Below are 23173 nucleotides of genomic sequence, written 5' to 3'. Positions count from 1 at the left end.
TGCCATCAGGCCTTGCCAGCTACCCGTCCATCTCTGCTGCTGCTGCTGCTAAGTCGCTTCAGTCGTGTCCGACTCTGTGTGACCCCATAGACGGCAGCCCACCACGCTCCCCCGTCCCTGGGATTCTCCAGGCAAGAACACTGGAGTGGGTTGCCATTTCCTTCTCCAATGCGTGAAAGTGAAAATGAAGTCACTGAGTCGTGTCCGACTCTTAGCGACCCCATGGACTGCAGCCCACCAGGCTCCTCCGTCCATGGGATTTTCCAGGCAAGAGTACTGGAGTGGGGTGCCATTGCCTTCTCAACCAGTCATCTCTAGTCCACTTACAAACCAACACCCAACCAGCGCTGTAGGACTGCCCGGCTCACAGCTGAAGGTTCCAGGCCAGTGGAATTTATTCACGGCTGTGGCCGCAGCCTCGGTTCCTCAAAGGCAGCCACACCTTGAGCCTGGGGGTGTCTTGCTGCAGCAGGGGGTGTTTATGCCTGCCACTCCCGCCCCAGTCTCATACCTCATAGAGAATCACAGGGAAATCCAGGTGGGCCCAGCTTCACGGTGCCCTGAGGAATCAGGTTCTGATGCACCCGCCTCAGCTTGGCCCGTTCTTGGTGACGACTGTCTCCTCAGAGACTTCGTGAGGCAGATCTTCATCCTCGTCATCGAACATGGAGCCGCGGGGCATGAATGCGAAGGTGGGGCACGACTCGGCCTGGCTGTCGCACCAAAGCTTGCGCAGCGACCACCGCCTCTGGGCCACCGGCCCTGAGGCTGAGGTCAAGGGCCACAGGCCCCGAGCTTTGGAGCCGCCGGCGCTCTTGTCAGGGCTGCCATAGCGGGCCCCGCGGTAATTTGGCTCTGACAGGGCCGTCGGCGCCGCCATGCCCTGACTGGACTCTGGCTCACAGATGCCGCCGCCGCCGCCTTCCAAAGGCTCCTGCAAGGGGCTTTTAAAATGAAATTTCTTGTTACGATTTCTACTAAATCATACATTCTGGGATTAGATCCTAAAATTTGTATTTTTACCACTCTCTGAGCAGCTCTAAGGAAAAATTAGGTTTGTCTGGTGGCTTAGATGGTAAAGAATTCACCTGGAATGCGGAAGACCTGGGTTCGGAAGATCCCCTGGATGAGGGCATGGCAACCCACTCCAGTGTTCTTGCCTGGAGAATCCTACGGACAGAGGAGCCTGGAGGGCTCCAGCCCATGGGGCTACAAAGAGTCTGATATGACTGAGCAACTAAGCACAGAACAGCACGTGTACAATATGCAGATCAGCTTCCCTGTGGCTCAGCAGGAAAGAATCCGCCAGCAGTGCAGGAGATTCTGATTTGATCCCTGGGTCAGGAAGATCTTTTGAAGAAGTAAATGGCAATCCATTCCAGTATTCTTGCCTGGAGAATTCCATGGGCGGAGGAGTCTGGAGGGTTAGTCCATGGGGTCGTAAGAGTTGGACATGATTTAGCCACTAAACCACCACCAATGTATAGACTGGACCAATGGGCCAAATAAATAAAAAGTGTAATAGGTTCCCAATACATTTTTAAAAAATGACTACAAGCATGATTTGGTAATGATGGGGAATTTCAACTCTATCAACATCTACTAAAAGCCTCATTTGGCCCAAAGCAGAGCAGCCTAAAACTTGCCTTGCCCAAGTTTCCAAAAAGATTAAGCACACAAATGGAAAAACTACTGTCCTAGATTTAATTCTGACCTACGAGGATAAAGTAATGTTTATCAAAGACGACGAAAAAGGAGTCTTAGGGCAAAGGTCACCGAGCTCACAGACTGTGAGCCAACAGACATGGCGACAGTGTGATTCCCAGATAAGATTCATAGGTAAAGAAAAGCAAAATTCCGAGGCATAAAGAATGAAGGTCCATTGCACTCAAAATGTTTCAGAAATTTCTCAAATGGTCAAATCTCACAATGCAGATACAGGTAAGGTCAATGATAAAGAGAGAGAGAGAGAAAAAATCTAAAACGAATAACAAAAACCTGCACACAAAACCAGAAACAAACAAAACTAATATCACTCCATTACAGTCCCAGCTTTGGCTGTCTGTTGGGGGACTTAAAAAAAGAATACAAATGCTTGCATCACTCTCTGAAGTTTTGATTCAATTTGTCTAGGGTAAGAAATCAGCATAACTTTTTAATCTCCCTGAGTAACCCCAATATTCACTTACAATTGCAATACAGTGCTCTGGAAGCTCTGATTTTAAAGGACAGGATAGGAAGAAGGACACACATTTAAGAGGCATGTAAGAAAGTGACAGAGACAGTATTTTAGCAAAATGACCTCAGGCTGACAAAAAGGCAACAGCAAAAACAAAATGCCTCTCAGTTCTATTTGGGACGAGTTGGGAGATCAGGGACAGGATAGGCATGCTGTTTGGGAAGAAGTCAAGAGATCTTAGAAGGCTGGAAATGAGTAAATAGCCTTCCAATTTTCTAAAATGGAGAGAAAATGGATTCTGTAAACTACGGATGATTGAGCTTGATATGGATCTCAGACAAGATTCCAGAATGTATTACTAAAGCGCTGTTATAATGGGCACCCAAATGACAAAGCAGTGATTATAGAACCCAGCATGGGTTCACAGGAACACACCCCGTTAGTCCAGCCCATTTCCATCCCTCAGTGGGAGGTTGGCAGATAAAGACAATGTTCACACATTCCCATTCAGGCATCTGGACACTAGCAAAACACTTGGTGATGTCTCTAATGATATACTTGTGCTTAACGTAGAGAAAAAATGGGTTTGGTGCTAGAACATGTGAGTGGGTTATTAACTGTTCAGAAATCATATCCAGAGAATACTCATTAATGGAGTTATGTCAAACCTAGTGAGGGCTTTCTAGTCTTCCGGAATCTGTCAGAGAAATGGTTCACAGGCCCTATATACGCTTGAATACTTCTGATGGGCTGGAATGATAAGCAGAATTTAAAAATAATTAGATTTAATAAAGTTAATAGTCCAGGATCTGAGTGCTAAAATCTTACAGTACATGTAGAGGAGAAATTCGATGTAAAGGCAGCTGACACTTTTAAAGAGCCTTGAGAGTGTTAGTCAACAATTGATCCAATATCAGTTGAAAGCAACGTGGCTGCAAAATATTGAAAGTGACCAAAGCTAACTCTAATAAAAGTAAAGAATTGATAATGGAGGACAGCATTTCCATCCTGTACTATGTGCTACTCAGAACATACCCGGAATTTTGCATTCATTTCTGGGTTCCACATTTTAAAAGTGAGGCATACAATCTGAAGTGCATTTCAGGGAGAACGGCCAGCAAGGTGAAGAAAACTAAAACCAAGCTATACATAGAACAAACGAAGGAATCATCTTGCTTATTAAGAGAAGACATAGAGGGATAGGATGCCTGTCTTCAAATAATTGAAAGATTGCCTTATGGAAAAGAAATTAAACTTACCTTATGTGTTCCAAAGTGCTTAAACCAGAAGAGTACCTGCAAGCTTTGGGAAGGCAGAAAGACTTTCCATGTGTAGAGCCAGACATCAGCAATAAGCTATCTGAAAATAGAAACAGAATCCTAAGGAAACCGAGTTCTCTATCACTGGCTATATTAGGGCAGAAGCTGGGTGCTCACTACAAGGGATGCTGTACAGGAAAATCAGGTAGCAGATGAAACTGGATGCCTCTGAAGGACGTTTAGACCCTGACACGTCATGTCACTAAGAATGCAGAATAGACTTGGACAGCACACCTCTGTCCCTCGGGGAAGATGGGAGGTGTCTCTGCCTACAACGAGGGTAGGGGCAGAGTCTTACCATCTCCTTGGATGGGAAACTGGTCATCCATTGATTGGCACTTCTCTCTACCCAGCTATCTAAAATAGGACAGTCCTTTGCCCACCAGGTGGTTTTGGAATAGGAGTTACGCTTTTCCACCAGGTCCACGTGGCCAGATTAAATACATACTGAAAACCAACGGAGAACTGTAGCTATCGTTAAGAAATATTCACCCTGAGAAGTTATTATAAACCTGGAGAAATTTTTAAGGCATGCAGGCTTGAGAATAAATTGTAACTTGTGCATTATAATTATATTACTAAATATAGCTTCCGTTTACATTGAAAGCAGAAAATCAGCAAATGGGAGTAACGATTATAGACGATAATGATGGTGATGATGGTGACAAATACTCATTTGGCACTTACTATGTTCCTGGCACTGTTCTAAGGGCTTTACTTGTAACAGTTTAACCCTCACAACAACCCTGTGAAGTAAGCACATGACCCCCATTTTACAGAGCAGGCAACTGACACAGAGAGTTGTTAAGCCACTTGCCTGTGGTCACATGGCTAATAAGTGGTAGATCTTGTGCTCAGATTCAGGCAGTCTCTTGACCACTATGGCACACCGCCTCTCCCAAGCTTCTGGGGGCACATTCTCAACCTCAGGAAGGGAACACCAGATTAGGCTCAACCCTGAATATTCACTGGAAGGACTGATGCTGGAGCCAAAGTTTCAATACTTTGGCCACCTGATGCAAAGAACTGACTCACTGGAAAAGACCCTGATGCTGGGAAAGATTGAGGGCAGGAGGGAGAGAGGGAAACAGAGGATGAGATCTTTGGATGGCATCACTGACTCAATGGACACGAATTTGAGCCAACTCTGGGAGATGGTGAAGGACAGGGAAGCCTGGAGGGCTGCAGTCCACAGGGTCAAAAAGAGTTAGACGTGACTTAGCGACTGAACAACGACAACATATTGATGGAGAACTTGATCCTCAGGGGCAGGGTCCCTAGGGGAAGGGTCTTGGTGTGGTCCAGGGAGGGCAGATCTCACATACCTTTGCCCTTTCTCACAGTCTATATCTTTTCTTCTTTTATACCCCCAGAAAACCCTTCCACAGGAGGAAAGAGGCTGGTCAGACAAGAAGATACAGGAGTGAAGAGCAATGCATCGGATACCCGACTCTTCTGGCCTCTATCCTATCCCTCCAGACCCAAATCTAGTTCGATGACAAATCTCAGGGCTATTCTGAGACTTGAATCTCACTTGTCTTCCCAACTCTGTGTCCAGTGACATCACAGTGATACCTTGAAATCAGCCTCTGGGGGAGTATTGACACCATGAAGTCAGCAGATGCTACAAACTAAGGCATGTGTGTGTGTGTGCATGCATGTGTGTGTGTGTGTGTGTGTGTGTGTGTGTGTGTAGAGCAATTTACCAGCCCACCACTCCACACACTACTGGCTGCCTCCCCGAGAGACAGAATGACAAGCCTCGCATCCTCCCGCTCTCTCCAGTAACTGCGTCAGGATAATGCACAGCACACACTTGTCTTCCTTCGTGAGTCCCTCCAGAGCCTTTATCATCTGTCAAGCAGAACTTTCATTATGAACATTTTTACTCCAAAGAGGCACCAACCACCAGAGTCAGCCCCTCACGACTTTCTCTGTTCATGTCCTTGTGCGCAGACCCGGAATTTCTTCACATCTGCCGGCTCCTTCCTCAAATCCCCAGCTCCCAGGCTCTTTCACCCAACTCAGCCCTCCTGAATTCTCCACTCCTGATGTCAGTTAGAGTCAGCCCTGCATTCAAATCCTAGTTTCCTCCCTGTCGATCCCTTTTGGCCTCAGTTTCATCACCTGTAAAATGGGGATTATGGTAATGCTTGACCTCACAGACTCAGTTTGAAGAATAAACTTGTAAACGTATGCAGAGCACACAGGAGTCTCTGGTGGAGATGGCTATTGTTACACACTCTCTCATAGGCACCTCTGGGCACTGACTCTCGTGGGCTGCTGTCCCACCCAGGGATATTATAGACAGGGCACCTGTGCCACCCACTTCCCCACCCCCTTGACTTGTTCCCATTGCCCCCTTATTCTGGAGGGCCTTTCCCCATCTATTGAAATCCTTCACATCCCTCAAAACGCTACACAACGCCCCTGCTGTAGGAAGTCTTTGCTCTCCTCCCAGTTGTACTCTTGGCTCCCCAGGAGGCCAAAGGTGACTCAGATGGCAGCCTCCACCCCAACTTTTTCACTTTGGCTGAGAAGCTGATGAAACCCCACTTCTTTGGGCTAGGGTGAGCAAAAGCTTTGCTCAAAAGGTGAATGTGTACAGGGAGGGAGCCTCCCATTCCTACACTGGTGTGTTGTCAGGAGATCCTTAGCACCGACCCAGCCCCCAGCCGCAGGGCATCTAGTGCTGGAAGGTCTCCCAGAGGTCATGGTCTGCCTCCACATTTCACAGATGAAGGCACGGAGGCCTAGGGAGCCGCCTGGCCGATGTCGCGCAGCTGGACTTGGAACTGGCATGCTATGCCTCCCCACCCCCGCCTGATGCTCTGGCCATCCTGCCAGGCTCCTGGATGATCAGGACAAAGCCTGACGGAAGCAGGTTGAGGGATAACAGTCTGAGCATGGAGCTTCCAAAGAAGGCTGGTGGAGCCGCCAGGAGGGCCAGAGAGCCAGGGCAACATGAGGCCGTGGGCCTCAGGGAGAGGAGAGACTCGGACATAAAGGCTCATAAGAGTTTCTGGAGCCAAAGTCCTGGAGACCCCTTATCTAACCTGCATCATCCTGTTGTCCAAATTTTTGCAGCCTGCTTACCCACAACCTTGGCCCGGCCACAAATGGCTGCGTGCAGAAGGCATCAGGCTGGGAGCTCATCCCAACTCTATTACTTAGGATGTGGGCTTTTTCCATTTCCTAATGGCGGCATGAGTTCCTGTCCTTGGAAGAATCCTGAAGTCTAAAATAGCCACCACCAGCTCGCCCTCTCTCCTGGTCTCTGTTGCTTTACACTGCTGCATGTTCTTCAAGTTCAATGTGCTTCTCTCCTCTTGTAATTGTTATTCATTCATTCATTTTCTTATGTACCATCTGGTCCCAAGAAGAAAAGCTTGAGGGTTAGGATTTCGTCTTTTCCTAGTACATATTAGATCATGCTAAGTTGCTTCGTTGTGTCTGACTCTTTGTGACCCTTTGGACTGTAGCCCATTAGGCTCCTCTGTCTATTGGATTCTCCAGGCAAGAATACTGGAGTGGGTTGCCATGCCCTCCTCCAAGGGATCTTCCTAACCCAGGGATCGAACTAGGGTCTCCTGCATCTCTTGCATTGGCAGGCAGGTTCTTTACCACTTGTACCATCTGGGAAGCTCTCATTTAACATATCATTTGTATCTTTATTTGTGGTTTGAGACCACAATATGGGTGAGTACAATCTTTTGAAATCCAGTTTTATGGCCTAGCATTCCAACAATCTGCATTACTATTTCATATGCTTTGGGGGAAAAGGACATTTTCTCCTACAGTTGGGTGCCATGCTCTACACAGATCCATTTGGTCAGGGTCACTAATTGTGCTGATTCAATCTGCATCCATTCCTTTTTCTGGATCGGTGATTATTTATTTCTTTTCCTATTCCACTTTGTATGAAAGTTAAAGGCTTTGGTCTATTCTTTAGCGTTTACTTTTCCAGTTAAATAAGATAAGGACCTCATATCTCTTTAACTGTGGTCAAGGTTTTTCCAGCTTACATGCTGTTATTCTATAATACATTAGCTTTTCTGATCTAGATTTCCACACAAACTAGACATTATTTTTATAGTTTTACACAGTCATTACTTTGGTTTACCTAAATCTTTGCTGTTTATTTCTACTTGTATCTCAGAATGCTCACCTTGAATGATTTTCCTTATTTATTTATTTATTTTTAATGATTTTCCTTCTTAAAATGATCTTTTGAAATTTTCTAAGGTGGTAGTCTTTCCTTGGGAAGCGCCACCAGATATAGTTTGTCTGTAGAAGTCTTTATTGTGGCTGCATACTTAAAAGGTAGTTTTACAGCACAGTATTGTAGATTGACAAATTTTCTCTAAGTACATTGAAGATATGGATCCTTTGTCCGGGAATTTCCACCAACATCAATGAGAAACAGCTATCAGTCTCATCGCCAATCCTTTGTGGATGATCTGGTTTGTCTCACTGGCTGCTTTGTAAAAAACCTTCTTTTTTCTCTTTGGTATTCTGCGGTCTGCCTATGGAGAGGTCACAGTGTATACTTCTTTTCATTTAATTTGTTTAGATTTAAGGGCTTCCTAGAATAAATATTGGGGTCTTTATTCTGGAAAATTCTCAGCCATGATCTCTTTGGATATTGCCTCTTCCCCATTCTAATTATCTCCTTCTGGAACACAGACTGCTGCTGCTAAGTCGCTTCAGTCGTGTCCGACTCTGTGCGACCCCATAGACAGAAGCCCACCAGGCTCCGCCGTCCCTGGGATTCTCTAGGCAAGAATACTGGAGTGGGTTGCCATTTCCTTCTCCAATGCATGAAAGTGAAAAGTGAAAGTGAAGTCGCTCAATCATGTCTGACACTTAGCGACCCCATGGACTGCAGCCTACCGGCTCCTCCATCCATGGGATTTTCTAGGCAAGAGTACTGGAGTGGGGTGCCATTGCCTTCTCTGGGAACACAGATTAGGCAGAGGTAAACCTCTCAAGTCCAAAATAATAGTTACTAATCACAGGTGGTGATTTGGGACACTTCCATCAACAGAGAAGATTTTACTGGACAGCATTGGCAGAGATCATCATTCTAGTCCTGTTTTCTCTTAACTTTCCCTTCATATTTTCCAAATCTTTGTCTCACAGGATCACAGACTGAATGACTCAATCTCCAGTTTCAAAATTTCTCAGTTTCTTGAGTCTGCTTCATAATTTTTTAAACTTCAACTATTATATATATATATATATATATATATATATATATATATATGTTGTTGTTGCTCACATACACTCATACATATATATATGGAGAAAGAAATGGCAACCCACTCCAGTATTCTTGCCTGGAGAATCCCAGGGATGAGGAGCCTGGTGGGCTGCCGTCTATGAGGTCGCACAGAGTCGGACACGACTGAAGCGACTTAGCAGCAGCAGCATATATATATATACATACATGAGGCAAAACATATCAATCTTTCTCTTGAATAGAGTTTGTTAAGGATTGAGTTGTGTCCCCAACCCCAAATTTAAATGGTACCTCAGAATGTGATGTTATTTGGATACAAGGTCTTTATAGAGTACTCAAGTTAAAGTTGAGGTCATTAGGGTGGGTCCTAATCCAACACGACCGCTGTCCTTATAGACAGGGAAAACCTGGACACAGACACGGGCACAGCGTGTGAAGATGGAGGCAGAAATCAGGGCGATGCATCTACAAGCTGAGCAGCACCAACCCACAGAGCCTAGGAGAGAGGCCTGGAGCAGATTCTAAGACCTCACAGTCCTCAGAAGAGACCAGCCCTTTTCGCATCTTGACCTCAGACTTGCAAAGCTGTGAGACCATACACTTCTGTTGTTCAAGCCCCCAGCCTGTGGTTCTTTGTTGTGTCAGCCCTAACAAACTCAAACTCTACATAATATCTTCTAGGACAGACAGCCCACCAGGGTCTGCTCTGTGGTGCTGGTTCAGACCACGTGTTGTTCAACAGTCTGGAGGAACCTGGAGGGGCAAGAGCATTCACTGCTGCCTTCTGCAACATCCCCAGAATTGGGTAGCGTCCTCTTCTATTAATATCCAGTATCCCAGAGAGGCGTGGAACACCATCAATTACTCTCCTTCAGAGTGCTCTCTACCTGAAAAAGCACGATGTTCTTATTGACACTGCACTTAAAAAAATGTTCTGAAGTAAATCTACAGCACACTCTGGCTCTTCAGATCCGGAAACTGGTTAACCAGTAAGGATATAAAGACACAGAGAGATGCTTTGGCAAGGTCGCAGAACAATTTGTGCCAGAGATTAGAACAGAATCAATGCTCTGTTGCAGCATATTGGCCAAGGGCCTGGATAACCTCCAACTATTGACTTTGTCAGTCCCGGGGTTATTGGCCAGTGGTAGGCTCTTTAGACCTGGGAGCTCCTATCATCTTGTCTAGTCCAATAAAGCCCAGTTTCAGTCTCTCACAAGTCAAAAAGATAAAGATAACGGGTTACCCCAAAATTCACCTAGCAAGGACCCTAAATCATATAGAGTGACAGAGACTTGCTAGAACCTCAGACCTTCTGGCAGAGTATGTGGAATATGTCCTCAACTTTCCTAAAGAGATAAGATAGACCTTTGCTCTGCTGTCTTTATGGGTGCCCCTTCCATTTCTCTTAGCAACCTTCTTCCCTCCCACTCCATCCCATCCATGCTCTAATATTAGTTGCAAAAGTGATGCCAACAGTCCAGAGAATCCTGAACCAAAAAGCTTTGGATGGGAGGAGGGTATAACTAAATCATTATCACACGTTACTCACTAAGAATTCACATCAACACCACAGTCACAGGGCTGCTCGGCACACATGCCCCCTCCTCTGGATCCTGAGCTCTGGCACCGCCTCTTCTCCAGCTGAGCTCCCTCCCTCACTCTAGACCCTCTCAGCAGACTGAAGGTAGAGGAAAGCACGCTGGCTGTGGTCCTCCCAACATCCCTTGACCCCGTTCCTTCTTCCTCTTCCACAGTGCTGATGCCAGAGCAGCCTCCAAACCAGCGCTGCCCAAGAGGGAGATGGCACAAGCCACGAAGACAGACCACCGAGAGGATTTTAAACTTAGCGGCCCCTTTAAAAACATAAAAAAGAAATAGCTGAAATCAATCTTAATTAGGTATTCTTTTTAATTCATTATATCAAAAATATCATTTCAACATGTAGTAGATACCAAACGTTATTAACAGGATATTCACCTGTTTTTGGTTACGTCTTCGAATTTTGGTGTGTATTTTACACTCACAGCACATTTAATTTGGACGACCCAGATTTCAAGAATGGACTGTGTTCTTCTGCCTAGTGACTACCATACTGAACAGCACTGGTCTAAGAGTTTCGACAGATCTGTTTTGAAGCTTCGAGTCTTGGGAAGTGTGTGATTTTAGAGGACAGATGTTTCCTCCAATATATATTTTATTTTTTCAGTGGAGCCCATTAAAATGCCAATAAATTCCTCTTTTTTCCGATAAATCCTTACTGATCCCAATTCCCTCTCTCTGTATGTCCAGTTGTCTGCCTGAAAGGACCCCCTCTCCCTTCACCTTTCCCTATATGCCTCAAAGGCACCTACTTTCTTCTTCTTTGGTTCAAAAGGGTCTTCAGCAAACCAAAGTTGAAATGTATGTAGCCTCCTTGAATGTTCCTGGAAAGTCTGCTTTTTCCACTGTTATCTTACACAGTATGGGCTTTCCCTGGTGGCTCGTCAGGAAAGAACCCCCCCTGCCAATGCAGGAGATGCGGATTTGATCCCTGTGCGGGGAAGATCCCATGGAGGCGGAAATGGCAACCCACTCCAGCATTCTTGTCTAGGAAATCCCATGGGTAGATGAGCCTGGTGGACTACAGTTCATGGGGTCACAAAGAGTGGGACACAACTTAACGACTAAGCATGCACAATTATACAGTACCCTGCACAGCATTTACTTGAGAACATTCTGTCTTCTTAAGAGACAGAATTACATTAAAAAGAGGGGTTGTGCCTTCTCTCTTGTGTTCCCCATACTTAACACAGGAACCCACACACGGTTGCTCTTAACATGACAGCTCGGTTCCCTAGGGGGTGGATGGTCTGAGAAAGAAAGAAATGTGAGCAAGCATCCAAGACAAGAGCCAAGGTGTCTTTCAGAACTTGACCTTGGACGTGACACACCATCACTTCTGCCGTATTCTCATGATCACACAGATCACCCCTGGCCCAGTGCGGGAGGAGACTACACAGATGTGAGTACCTGGAGGTGGGCATCCTTGGGAGCCATCATGAAGGATGGTGAGCAATGGAATTCACCACTGCTAGACAACAGATCCCTGAATTCAGGCCTTGATGGCACATAAGTCACTGATCTTAAGAACCTATGCAACTATCGAAGCCCAGCCCTTCCTGTTCTCTCCACGCGTGTTCACCTGTCACACTGACCCTGCAGCCAGTGTCTGTGCTGTTCACTTCTTGCCTGCTTCGGCGTGACCTCACATGAATCCACCTCAGCAAGGCAGCCCTGAAGTCTGTCTGGTGAGTCAGCAACCACAACGAATGATGTGTAAGTGGACCTTCCTGTGGATAATACAGTTCCATTTACTGTGACGAATGAATTCCTTTGTCTGGGTTTTTTCACATTTCTGAAGATTTGGAAGAAATTTTGAAAATGGAACCTATAACATCAAGGCTTTCTGCTATTGAAAGCAATTAACTACACCGCAGTTGTAAACAAATGTAAAAACAAAACAAAAAAACCCAGCTGTTTCACAAGTTGGAAAAAATACTGAAATTTATCTCAATGAAGGCAACAAGATTAGTTAATAACAGTATTAATAAGTTCAAATGTTATCTGTTTTAAATGTTAATGTTTGCATGGACCTATTAAAGACTTGGTAGGCAAATGTGGTGTGAATTTCCTGAAAACTCAAAAGCAAAACAGTTTTGCCACCCTATTGATAAATAAAAAAGAGTAAATAGGTCTTTCCTGGTGGCTCAGTGGTAAAGAATCTGCCTGACAGTACAAGAGACACAGGTGCGATCCCTGATCCAGGAAGATCCCACATGCCTCAGAGTAAGCCTGTGTACCACAACTATTGAGCGTGTGCTCCAGAGCCCAGGTGCTACAACTGCTGAAGCCCACATGCCCTGGAGTCTGTGCTCTGGAACAAAATAAGCCACCACAACGAGAAACCTGCACACAGCAACGAGAGAGAAAAGCCCACATAGCGGTGAAGATCCAGGACAGCCCTAAGTAAATAAATAAAATTAGTTTTTAAAAAGAGTAAACAGGCATAATATCCACATGAAAGTGTACCACGGTGAACCTACAAATGTAAATTATTAAATACACAAACATAATGAGGGTTCTGAGGCCTCTGAGTCCCCCAGGTCCATATTGTGGACAGTACTGGTTTGCCTACCCTAATTTTAAACAAATGTTCAAAACAATGTTTGACCATGGCTAGTACATAGTAAAACATGCATGTAAAAAAATTTAAAGCATGAGATTAGAAAATAAAGAGAGATCCCAGTTTTTAAAATTTCCATACCACCCTGTGAGGCTCACACAGTTTTGCCTTAGACAAAACTGTCCCACACGGCTGTAGTTGGACTTGCCTGTGGGACATGGTTGGCTCCTGAAATTGGGACAGAGGGGTGGGGAAGGGTGACTGACCCCCCAGCTCTCATCTGAATTTAGACATCTATGTAGGAATTCAGTGGAGGGAAAAGTGGGTTGAGCTCTTATATCCCTTGGGTTTCTAGAATACAGAAGCATGGCTGGTGGGGCTTCCCAGGTGGCGTTAATGGTAAAGAACCCACCTGCCAATGCAGGAGATGGAAGAGACCCAGGTTCAATCCCTGGGTCGGGAAGATCCCTTGGAGGAGGGCATGGCAACCCACTCCAGTATTCTTGCCTGGAGAATCCCATGGACAGAGAAACCTGGAAGGCTACAGTCCATGGGGTCGCACAGAGTTGGACATGGCTGAAGCAACTTAGCACACAGGCCCCGGTGCAGAGTAGCAGTCCTGGGTGGAGGCTGGTAGAAAGAGCCTCCAGTACGTCTCAGAGAGGAAACTGACTTGAAAGGGCTAGAATGTGAGTGAGGAGGCTGGGTGCTGGGGTGGAGGTGGAAGTGTGAGTGGATACAGCCGATTACATCAGCTCCGGGCAAATTTACTGTGAACCTCTTGCTGTTACAATGCAGCTGGGCAGGGCATGTGAGGAGGGGCGTCATTCTCTCTCTTAACCTGGAGACCTTGTCTGGAGAGACTGACAAAGGTCTCCAGAGAGGGGCCGGAGGTCTCTGCCTGAGGGATGCCCCATCCCAACAGGTCTGTTAGGGCTTGAGCTGGAAAGTCAAAGCTCAGCCACACCAGGTTAGAGGTAAGTGGTAACATCCAGACCTGCCCCAACACCGGAACTTGTTTCTCATCTCCGACGGGCAACTGATATAGGGGCTCAGGGATCTGCCTCATTTTCTCTGCTTTTGGGAGTGGAAGGGGACTGTTCTCACCAACAATGAAACCTCTAACTGCACTGCAGTGGGAAAAATAGTCCAGCTTGAGAGTGACCACCTAATGGAAATTTCCAGCTCGAGACTATTGTGTGGTCCTGGCTTGGCCAGCAATGGATTTACAAATGGCCAGAACTGATTTCCAGACACATGTGAATACCCCTAGGGATTCTTAGAAAAAACTGAGAAAAGAATCCTGGAAGCAAATCATTTTTCTACAGCCAGGAAGGGTATGTTTATAACCCTGGTTTCCCTTGTACGAGCAGGCGAGTAGGAATGCAGCAGGAATTGAGGGGTAGGTTCCTGTCAAGCACCCGTGACTGTCCTTCCAGAGCCACCAGATGAAGCCTGAAGACAGCGCCGTGAAAATGGACCAACGAATTCTGGCCCCCTCACAGATATCCTGCTCCTTGACAGAATAAATAATGCAACGGCAGCTAGTACACTAGCTTTCATTTTAGAGCAGCACAAAAACATCTGTAGGGGAAATAAACAATCCCATGCCTTTGGCGAAAGAGTTGGACAAAGTGAGTATGGAAACCAAGTAATCAAGCTGCCGGCTTGGAGGCGCTGACACACCCATTCTTCTCTCGCTGCCGGAACATCACTAAAATGCAGGCAAGAAATAAAAAGTGGCTCCAAGCCACGTGGCCAAAGACACCTGAAGAGGAGACAACAGCACACAACTGATGTCAATAAAAATTGAGAGCCAAAAGGTAGATTGCAGCTGATTTAGAAGCCCAGGGAGAGCTGAAATGTAAACTTGCAGCCGAGAGAGCCAAAAAAAAAACTGTTTCCCCTAAAAGATCTTGGAAAAACCCAGCTCTTTGAGTTCCAGCCCCCTTAGAAGGCAAGGAAAACAGGAGGACCAGTTGGAAGACTTTGTAAGTAGCACCAAGATCCCCAGATTTCATCCCTGATTTCGTGCAGTCATGTGACTCTCCCCCTCCCCTCCACGCCCCCTGAAGACTAGAAGTTTAGAGAAGTAGACTTTGATTTCCAAAGTCAAAAAGTAAACCGTACTCAGAACAGCTGAGGGCAGACCGAGGGCCTTGCTGCAAAAGGCAATTTAGGTGTAAGTCTGTACCCTGGATAGTGAGGCCCCCAACTTTTCCTCCATCTTGGTGAGGAGATGATTAGTAGCCAATGCAGAAGATTAGAGTTGAGTTGTCCAATATGGTAGCCACTAGTCAAAATAAGTAGCAATTATTTAAGCTTAAATTAGGTAAAATTAAACAAAATTTAAAATCCACTTTCCCAGCCATACTAGTCACTTTGCTAGTACTGAAGAGCCACATGTGACTACAGGCTACCATATTGGATGGGGCTGATAGTGAACATTTCCATCACCACACAAGTTGGACAGCATTGGATTAGAAAATTTCTCTGGGGAAACTGATCAGACTGACAGAAAAAAACCTACGGAGACTGACAATTTTTGATCACTCAAGAGTGAAACCCAAGGGTTAACAAGCTCCATTCATGCAAACAGAGCTTTCTATCAGAAATTTGGTGACTCATCCTTAAGCATAGATGGCAAATCTGAATGACCTAAAATTTTAAGTAAGTCCTAATCAGACTTTATTTTTTGGGGCTCCAAAATCACTGCAGATGGTGACTGCAGCCATGAAATTAAAAGACACTTACTCCTTGGAAGAAAAGTTATGACCAACCTAGATAGCATATTCAAAAGCAGAGATATTACTTTGCCAACAAAGGTCCATCTAGTCAAGGCTATGGTTTTTCCAGTGGTCATGTATGGATGTGAGAGTTGGACTGTGAAGAAAGCTGAGCGCCGAAGAATTGATGCTTTTGAACTGTGGTGTTTGAGAGTCCCTTGGACTGCAAGGAGATCCAACCAGTCCATTCTGAAGGAGATCAGCCCTGGGATTTCTTTGGAACGAATGATGCTAAAGCTAAAACTCCAGTACTTTGGCCACCTCATTCGAAGAGTTGACTCATTGGAAAAGACTATGATGCTGGGAGGGATTGGGGGCAGGAGGAGAAGGGGACGACAGAGGATGAGATGGCTGGATGGCATCAGTGACTCGATGGACGTGAGTCTGAGTGAAGTCCAGGAGTTGGTGATGGACAGGGAAGCCTGGCATGCTGCGATTCATGGGGTCGCAAAGAGTCAGACACGACTGAGCGACTGAACTGACTGAACCATAGGAGACAAAAGGAGATAATATAAAGTATGTTGCATCCATGAAAGAAAAATAGGAAAGTATAAAAATGCATGTTTAGTTGCTAAGTCATGTCTGACTCTGTAAAACCCCATGGGTTGTAGTCTGCCAGGCTCCTCTGTCCATGTGGTTTTCCAGGCAAGAACACTGGAGTGGCTTGCTATTTCCTTCTCCAGGGGATCTTACCGACCCAGGGATCAAACCCACATCTCCTGCATCGTCAGGTAGATTCTTTACCGCTGAGCCACCAAAAGAAGCCCATTATCAAAATATGATATGCAAATAAAAAATGAAATGGATTAGGTGGTAAAGTCTCTTGGAGTGCCAAACAAAAAGTTTAAAAATAAGAGGAAAAGCTCAAGATAGTTAACATACCTGTCCATGAGATTCATCTTTCAACTAAAAGGATTTCCAGCAAAAGAGAAATGGAAATAAGGGGGAGGAAGAAAATTATCAAAAGAACAAGAAAATAAAATTCTCAGAACTTTTCAGATGGAAGGGGCCACTGACTGTATAGCACTCTGAGTAAGACAAAATAAACATGTACCAAAGCGCAGCATGACATTTTGAAAACTGGAGATAAAGAGCAGATATCTGCGTCTTCCTCAGAGCAAATGAGTCCCATACAAAGGATCAGGCATCAGGATCACACTCGTGTCATCAAAAGTGACCATGAAAGCTGTAAGGCAGAACCGTACCTCTAAAGTGCTAAGAAAAAATGACTTTCAACCTCGAATTCTACACCCAAGGGTGAGGATGGAATAAAGATATTTTCAAACTTGCAGTGAATTCAAAATTTACTTCTTGTGTCAGTCAGAGTGGAAAACAGCAGGCTCACTCAGACTGGGGAGATTCACTATTTATTGGGGAAGCCAACTAGAAATGGTAAGATTCCCCAGGGCTGCCCAGAGTGGAGAGCTGTCACAGAGCTGAGTGCCCCAAACTGGAGAGAGCTGCAGCCACAGGAGACAGCCACTGACAGAGGCGATGGCCACCACCAACTCATAGCTCAAAAAGAAGAGAGCCGGAGAACAAAGACCCCGAATTCCTTTTCCTCCCACTCAACTTCCGTATCTCCCACTCACCAAAGTCAACTGGAAGTCAGAAGGCAAGGAGGCTACCAATGTTGTCTCCATAAATGTCAGCCTCCCAGGCCACAGAGCAGGAGGAGATGGCTCTGGGGTAAACCACTGGAGAACTTCCCTCTCTGTGTTCTTGCTCAAGATGCCACTGAAAGATGTGGTTCAGTAACACAAGAGAGTAAATCAGAGGGAAAAAAACACAAGATCCTAGAAACAGAGAGACTAAAACTATACAAAATGGGATCAGGGGCAGCCATTGGGAAATTGCAGGATAATAGTGAAGGAAGTCTCACATCTATGTGCCATCCCCAAAGAGCAAAATTCCAAACTGGAGAAGACAGAATGCTCTGGAGAAGTGGCCCTAAGAAAAGAAAGATGAAGACTAGTTGGCATGTTTGGGCTCCCCAGGTGGCTTAGTGGTAAAGAATCCACCTGCATTGCAGGAGATAAAGGTTCAAACTCTGGGTCGGGAAGATCCCCTGGAGAAGGAAATGGCAATCCACTCCAGCATCCTTTCCTGGGAAATCCCATGGGCAGAGGAACCTGGCCGGCTATAGCTCATGGGGTCGGAAAAAGGGTCGGATACGACTGAGCAACTAAACAACAAAAGTTGGCCTGTTTAGGACCTAGGAGAAGATTGTCAGGTTTATCGGACAGGAACGAATTAATGAGATAGTTGTTTTTTTTTTTAAAAATAAGCAAGTGCGGGAAAAGATAATTATTAGCTTCAAAGAAAACTTAAAAGTTGTACAGAAAGGGAATACAATGATTCACCACGACATACATTAGAGTAATGTAGTGAGCGGTATTTACGTAGCTGTGGTAGGTAGAACAATGGCCACCAAGGATGTTCACATCCTAATCCTTGGAACCTGGGAATTCTATCAGCATGGCGAAAGAGATATGCAGATGTGAACAAGTTAGTCTTGAAATGTGTAGATTCTCCTGGAGGACCTGGCTGGGCCCAATCTGATCCCAAGAGGGAGAGGGAGGCAGAAGGACAAGTCAGAGGAGACATGATGATGAAAGCAGAGGTCAGCGTGAGGCAGTGTGAGAAAAAGTCAATCCACCATCGCTGGATTTGAAGACGGAAAGGGGCTCCAAGCCGAGGGCTGTGGGCAGTAAGTGTTACATTTGAATTTTAAACTAAATGCATCCTATTCTTTTCTACAATAAAAATTTTAAAAGCACCTTTCATGGGCTTCCCCACAGGAGCTGGTGTCACCTTCCTCAGAGAAAAGTAAGTTTCCAGCTCTTTGATTCAAGAAGAGTATTAAGAGGGAGCACATTCTGAGATGAGTGTCCCAGCATCCCAGGAGGACAGACTCTGGGAGAAGAGAACCAGAGTTGGATGACCTATGTGCTATGACCAGCACAGGTCATAAAGTCTAGGAGATCCATAGCAATGTGGAGACTAATAATGGAGCATGAAATAAAGACTAGGGTCCTTGTGTGGAAAAGATGGCCAGGAGATGTCAGACCAAGCAACAGAATCCTTCCAGGATCCTGGGGAGGATGTCGATACTAGTGAAGCAGAACTGGACCAAGTTAAACTATGAGCACTGGAGAAATACTTAACTGGTTTTACGTATCTTTACTGGATATCTAATGTGACAAATGCACAAAGTGGCTCTTGTTCTGCGTTACTACATTATCATCTGCGAACAGATGATGCTAGTACGCCTCCTTCACTAAAAACTCTCTGCTGAGTGGACTGCGTGTGTGTGTGTTGCTCAGTTGTATCTGACTCTTTGTGACCCCATGGACTGTAGCCTGCCAGGCTCCTCTGTCCATGGGAATCTCCAGGCAAGAATACTGGAGTGGATCCTTCTGACCCAGGGACTGAACCCGGGTCTCCTGCACTGCAGGCAGATTCTTTACTGACTGGGCCACCAGGGAAGCCCATGCTGAGTGGATTACTTTAAACAATTCACCTTCCGGTTACAATAGTTGACATTATTATTATTCCATATAGTCTTGATATTGTTTTTCAGGGGAACGCGTATTTTAAATTGTTGAACTAAGTCCTGGAATTCATCGCTACATGCCCAGAAGCACTGTCTTCTGAATCAAGGCCAGATTCCCATAAAATGAATCACCGGCACCATAAGGTTTTTAGTGTCTCATATATGCGATCCTCCATTGCCAAAATGACGATCATTGTTATCTTAATCTACTCTGAATCTTGTACCTTTCCAGGGCAGCTCCTGCCATGAGAAGCTCGTGGTGGTCTGCTGGGAACGGTTCCTACAACCCTCTGCCCCATATCATGAAGGAATCGCTTAGCGGGGAAAAGAGTGGAACAATAACCGAAGTCTCAGAGACTTACTGCTTCCATTGGGTGGCCTCATCATTCACGACTGCCTGAGGAAGTGCAGACAGGAGAACGGGAAAAGGCCACCCATACTGAAGGGAGGGCGAATCTCGGGGCTGATAGTCCTTATTTGCCTCACACGGCTCCTGGCTTTCACTTGACATGCTTTTAGGCTCTGCTCATTCTTTAGTCATCTCCCCATCTCTCTTGTCTCGTTGCATCCAGCCTCTCCCAACCTATGCACGATGCTCTGGGCTCTAGCCTTGCCTCTCAGAACTGGCTGCCCCTCCTCCAACTCCTCTTACCCTACTTCCTTCTTTCTTACCTCTTCCTAGCTGTGTCTCTCTGCTCTTTTGGCACCCAATCACCAATGTACACTGAAGTATGTGATGTGAATACAAGAGCATTCTGAATGTCCTCTTTGTGCACCTCCACATCCATCTCCAGGTCTCCTTCGACCCCAGGAACTCCTCACTTCCTTACTCATGCCAGCATAACCTAGGATGTCATTTCCAAGCAGACATTCGTCCCAGCCAGATTGGCTCAACCAACTTGCTTACTTCTGCATTTGCTAACATCTACTAGATGGTTTTTAAATACAAAAAGACATCTCCCTAAAGGCCCATGGTAAGGATAAAAGTGTTAATTTGTTAGCAGAGAATTAGGTACTTTTCAATGGTAAAGCCCCAAGTCAAGCCATAAACTATTTCTCCATTGCTGTGTAGACAATAAGGTCTGGGCAATAAACCCCATCAACAAACAAGGAGACAGAAGAGCAGAAGGGGAGTTCCTGCCCCTGGAGGGGCCTTGCGTGAGTTCAGGAAAAGACCCAGAGAAGCAACAGTCATTTACAGCAGGCATCAGAAGAACATAGAGGTCTTCATAAAGTCTAACACCAACTGGAACCTAAGAAGCAGACTGCAGTTCAGGATGGGGACATATCAGGGAGGACACGACCCCTGTAACAGGGCTAAAGGAGGAATCAGCAGACAGTGGGAAGGTTCGGCAGGTCCACCTTCAGAAGAGGACCAAAGTTACCTTTGAGGTTTCCACTCGAGAACCTAGAGGGAGTTAAAAACTATATCCAAGGGATCAAGACAATAAGAACTTCGTTAAGATGCTGAGCTACTTACTGCTTCTCCATCTTGGTAATTTTTTTTGGTTACTGCTTTCCTTTTTCGATCAGTAGTCAAGGGCCTTACAAACAAAAAGCTCTTCTGCGGTTGTCTTTGGAGGGTATTAATGTGGCAGCTTCTGAAGGAGAAGGGAAGTGGAGCTTCAGCATGGCGGGCAAAGGAGACAACGGCTGCTGAGTGGGATCTTAGGAGAAAACCTGGAGCTGCAGTAGATAATACATCTCGGAGTTCCACCAACCTGGTGACAGAGCGTGTGGTTCTGCGACGCCTTTGCTCCAGAGGACGAACGATGTGACTTTCCCCTTGGGTCTCACCGCCCCTCTGAGGAGCACTGCTTTGGGCTGGAAGAGTGTCCAAAGCCAGTTGGTGGCATAAAAATGCTACAAGGCCCAGAGTCCCCTATCCCTCCCGGCTGTCAGCTGCATTCCTCTGGCCCTGTTACAAAGCCATCAAAAATGCACCTTCAACCTCGGGCTGGGAGGGGTCCGTCCAGGGTCAGGACACACTCTTTATCTGCATGGAAAACCTACCGAGTTCATTGCGTGTCCAGCTCCACAGCAGCCTCTAAGACTACAAGGGAGCCTTAGAGATTCGTGTTTTTTCTCTAATATAAAAGATAGACTGTTCTAATGGGAGCAGTTGCACGTGTAAAGGTTAGGAGTGCTGGTTTGGGAGCCAGTTCAGATCACAGCTCTGTCTCTTACTGACTCTACGATTTTCGGTTAGTCATCTGACCTCTCTGTGACCAATTCCTCATCCATATAGTTGAGACAGGGCACCTACGCCGCTCATGGGGTAGTGTTCTCAGGAAGAGGTGCACCTTGATCTGAGCCTGAAGGAAACATGGAACATGTTTAAGTAAGGAGACAGACAGGAGCAGGCCAGGCAAAGGGGTCGGCCGAAGGCACAGTCGAGTCTGAAGCAGAAGACAGACAGACCCCACGCAGCACCTAATTGCTTCTGTGACCCTCCAAGCTGACCACAGGAAGCGTGGACTGTGGAAACCGAACACACGCCTCCAAGGCTGGAACTGTCGTCCTTCCAGGACCCAGTGCGGCTCACACACAAAAAGAGGGGACCCTCTTGTACAGAAGAATGATAACAGATGGACATCTTAGTCCTCGGGCCCCACCTTCTTTCACTGAGTACCCTGGGGAGGTGGCAGAGGAAGGACAGCTCAAGAGGTTGGTCTGGCTCAAAGCCTACTCTGTCACACATTTAACTTCACCCTTGGAGTCTCAGTTTCTCTCAGGAGAAATGATTCTGCATGATTCTCCTACAAAACCATGCAGACCCAGGGCTCAAGTGAATTCATTGGTTTGCAGCTCCTCAGACTCCACCCTCTCCTGCCGCTGTGCCTTGGGAGATGGCTGTAGTGGAAGTGGGACCTGGGGATCCAAGTCCATCGAGGGCACCCTGTGAGCTTCACACCTGCTACAGCAGGGTGGGGCATGTCGAGAGTGGTCAACACCTACATAACGACGCATCAGAGCCATGTCTCTGAAACCTGGGCTCGTGGCTCATACATGAACTCAAATCCGCATGGGCAGACTGCAGGCTAGTTTTCCAAGGGACCAGAAACCGCCCCCAACATCTCAGGAGAGGCTGATAATTGAGCACAGCGGCTCCTGCTCTCTCACACGCACAATTGCCCGGGTTTTCACATGCAAATAGCCATCTGCACATGGTTTCTTTGGTAAATGCCAACTTCATAGGTGCAATCCAGGTGCCCGGATTTGAGAACTTGGCATAGAGAGGAGCACGCAAGCTTTGAGTCCGTGACGGCCTGGCATCGTCACTGTAATTAGTCCCAGTGGACGCGTCTGTCGTTCAGTAACAATGCTGGATGATTCGGCCACGCTCCCTCATCTTGGGGGCCCCCTTCCCCCATTCACCCCTTTTATAAGAAAAGCCAGCCACGTCTTGCTTCACTTTGCCCCCACCCCCACCCTGCCTTGTGAAATGAAAAGCCCAGATGTGGGTGACCCATCTGTAGTGTGTGTCGCGTTGCTAGCGTCTTCTTTATTTAGAGCTGGGAGAAAGACTCATTAGAGAGGAAGTCCACAATGAAATTAGGAAACATTTGATCAGACCATTGTCCCCACACAATATGTGCAATGAGGGAAACGCTGGAGCTGGCTGCAAACCTTCAATGAGTTCCAGTCTCAATGGCTTGCTCATCCCCATGCTGACCAGAAAGGGGAGCCTGACAGTTCCCTGACCAGAATCCAAGCTTCTGGAAGAGGGGAGCACCATCAGGGCAGGCAAATTCTCTCTCTCTCTCTCTCCTTAAAAGACTTCGAGTTTTTGGAACAGCTTTAGATTTGCAGGAAAAGTGAGAGGAGGGTACAGAGGTTTCCCAGTGACCCCCCGCCCCCACACACGCACAGTCCCCTTCCCATTACCGGCATCCCCGACAGAGCGGGACCCCCGTTAGGACTGA

General features: G+C 46.3%; 1 long non-coding RNA gene and 1 pseudogene across 1 annotated transcript in view; both read right to left on the bottom strand.

Annotated features, from left to right (window-relative positions):
• Positions 1-23173, bottom strand: part of LOC139178912 (uncharacterized) — a 42045-nt gene that overhangs the window by 18652 nt on the left and 220 nt on the right. The window lies entirely within an intron of this gene.
• LOC109576984 (tumor suppressor candidate 2 pseudogene) lies at positions 506-23141 on the bottom strand (annotated as a pseudogene).

This window comes from Bos indicus, chromosome 23 (genome assembly GCF_029378745.1).
Source record: "Bos indicus isolate NIAB-ARS_2022 breed Sahiwal x Tharparkar chromosome 23, NIAB-ARS_B.indTharparkar_mat_pri_1.0, whole genome shotgun sequence".
NCBI lineage: Eukaryota > Metazoa > Chordata > Mammalia > Artiodactyla > Bovidae > Bos > Bos indicus.
The sequence above is the reverse complement of the archived record's forward strand: the minus strand, read 5'-3'. Positions and strand labels throughout refer to the sequence as shown.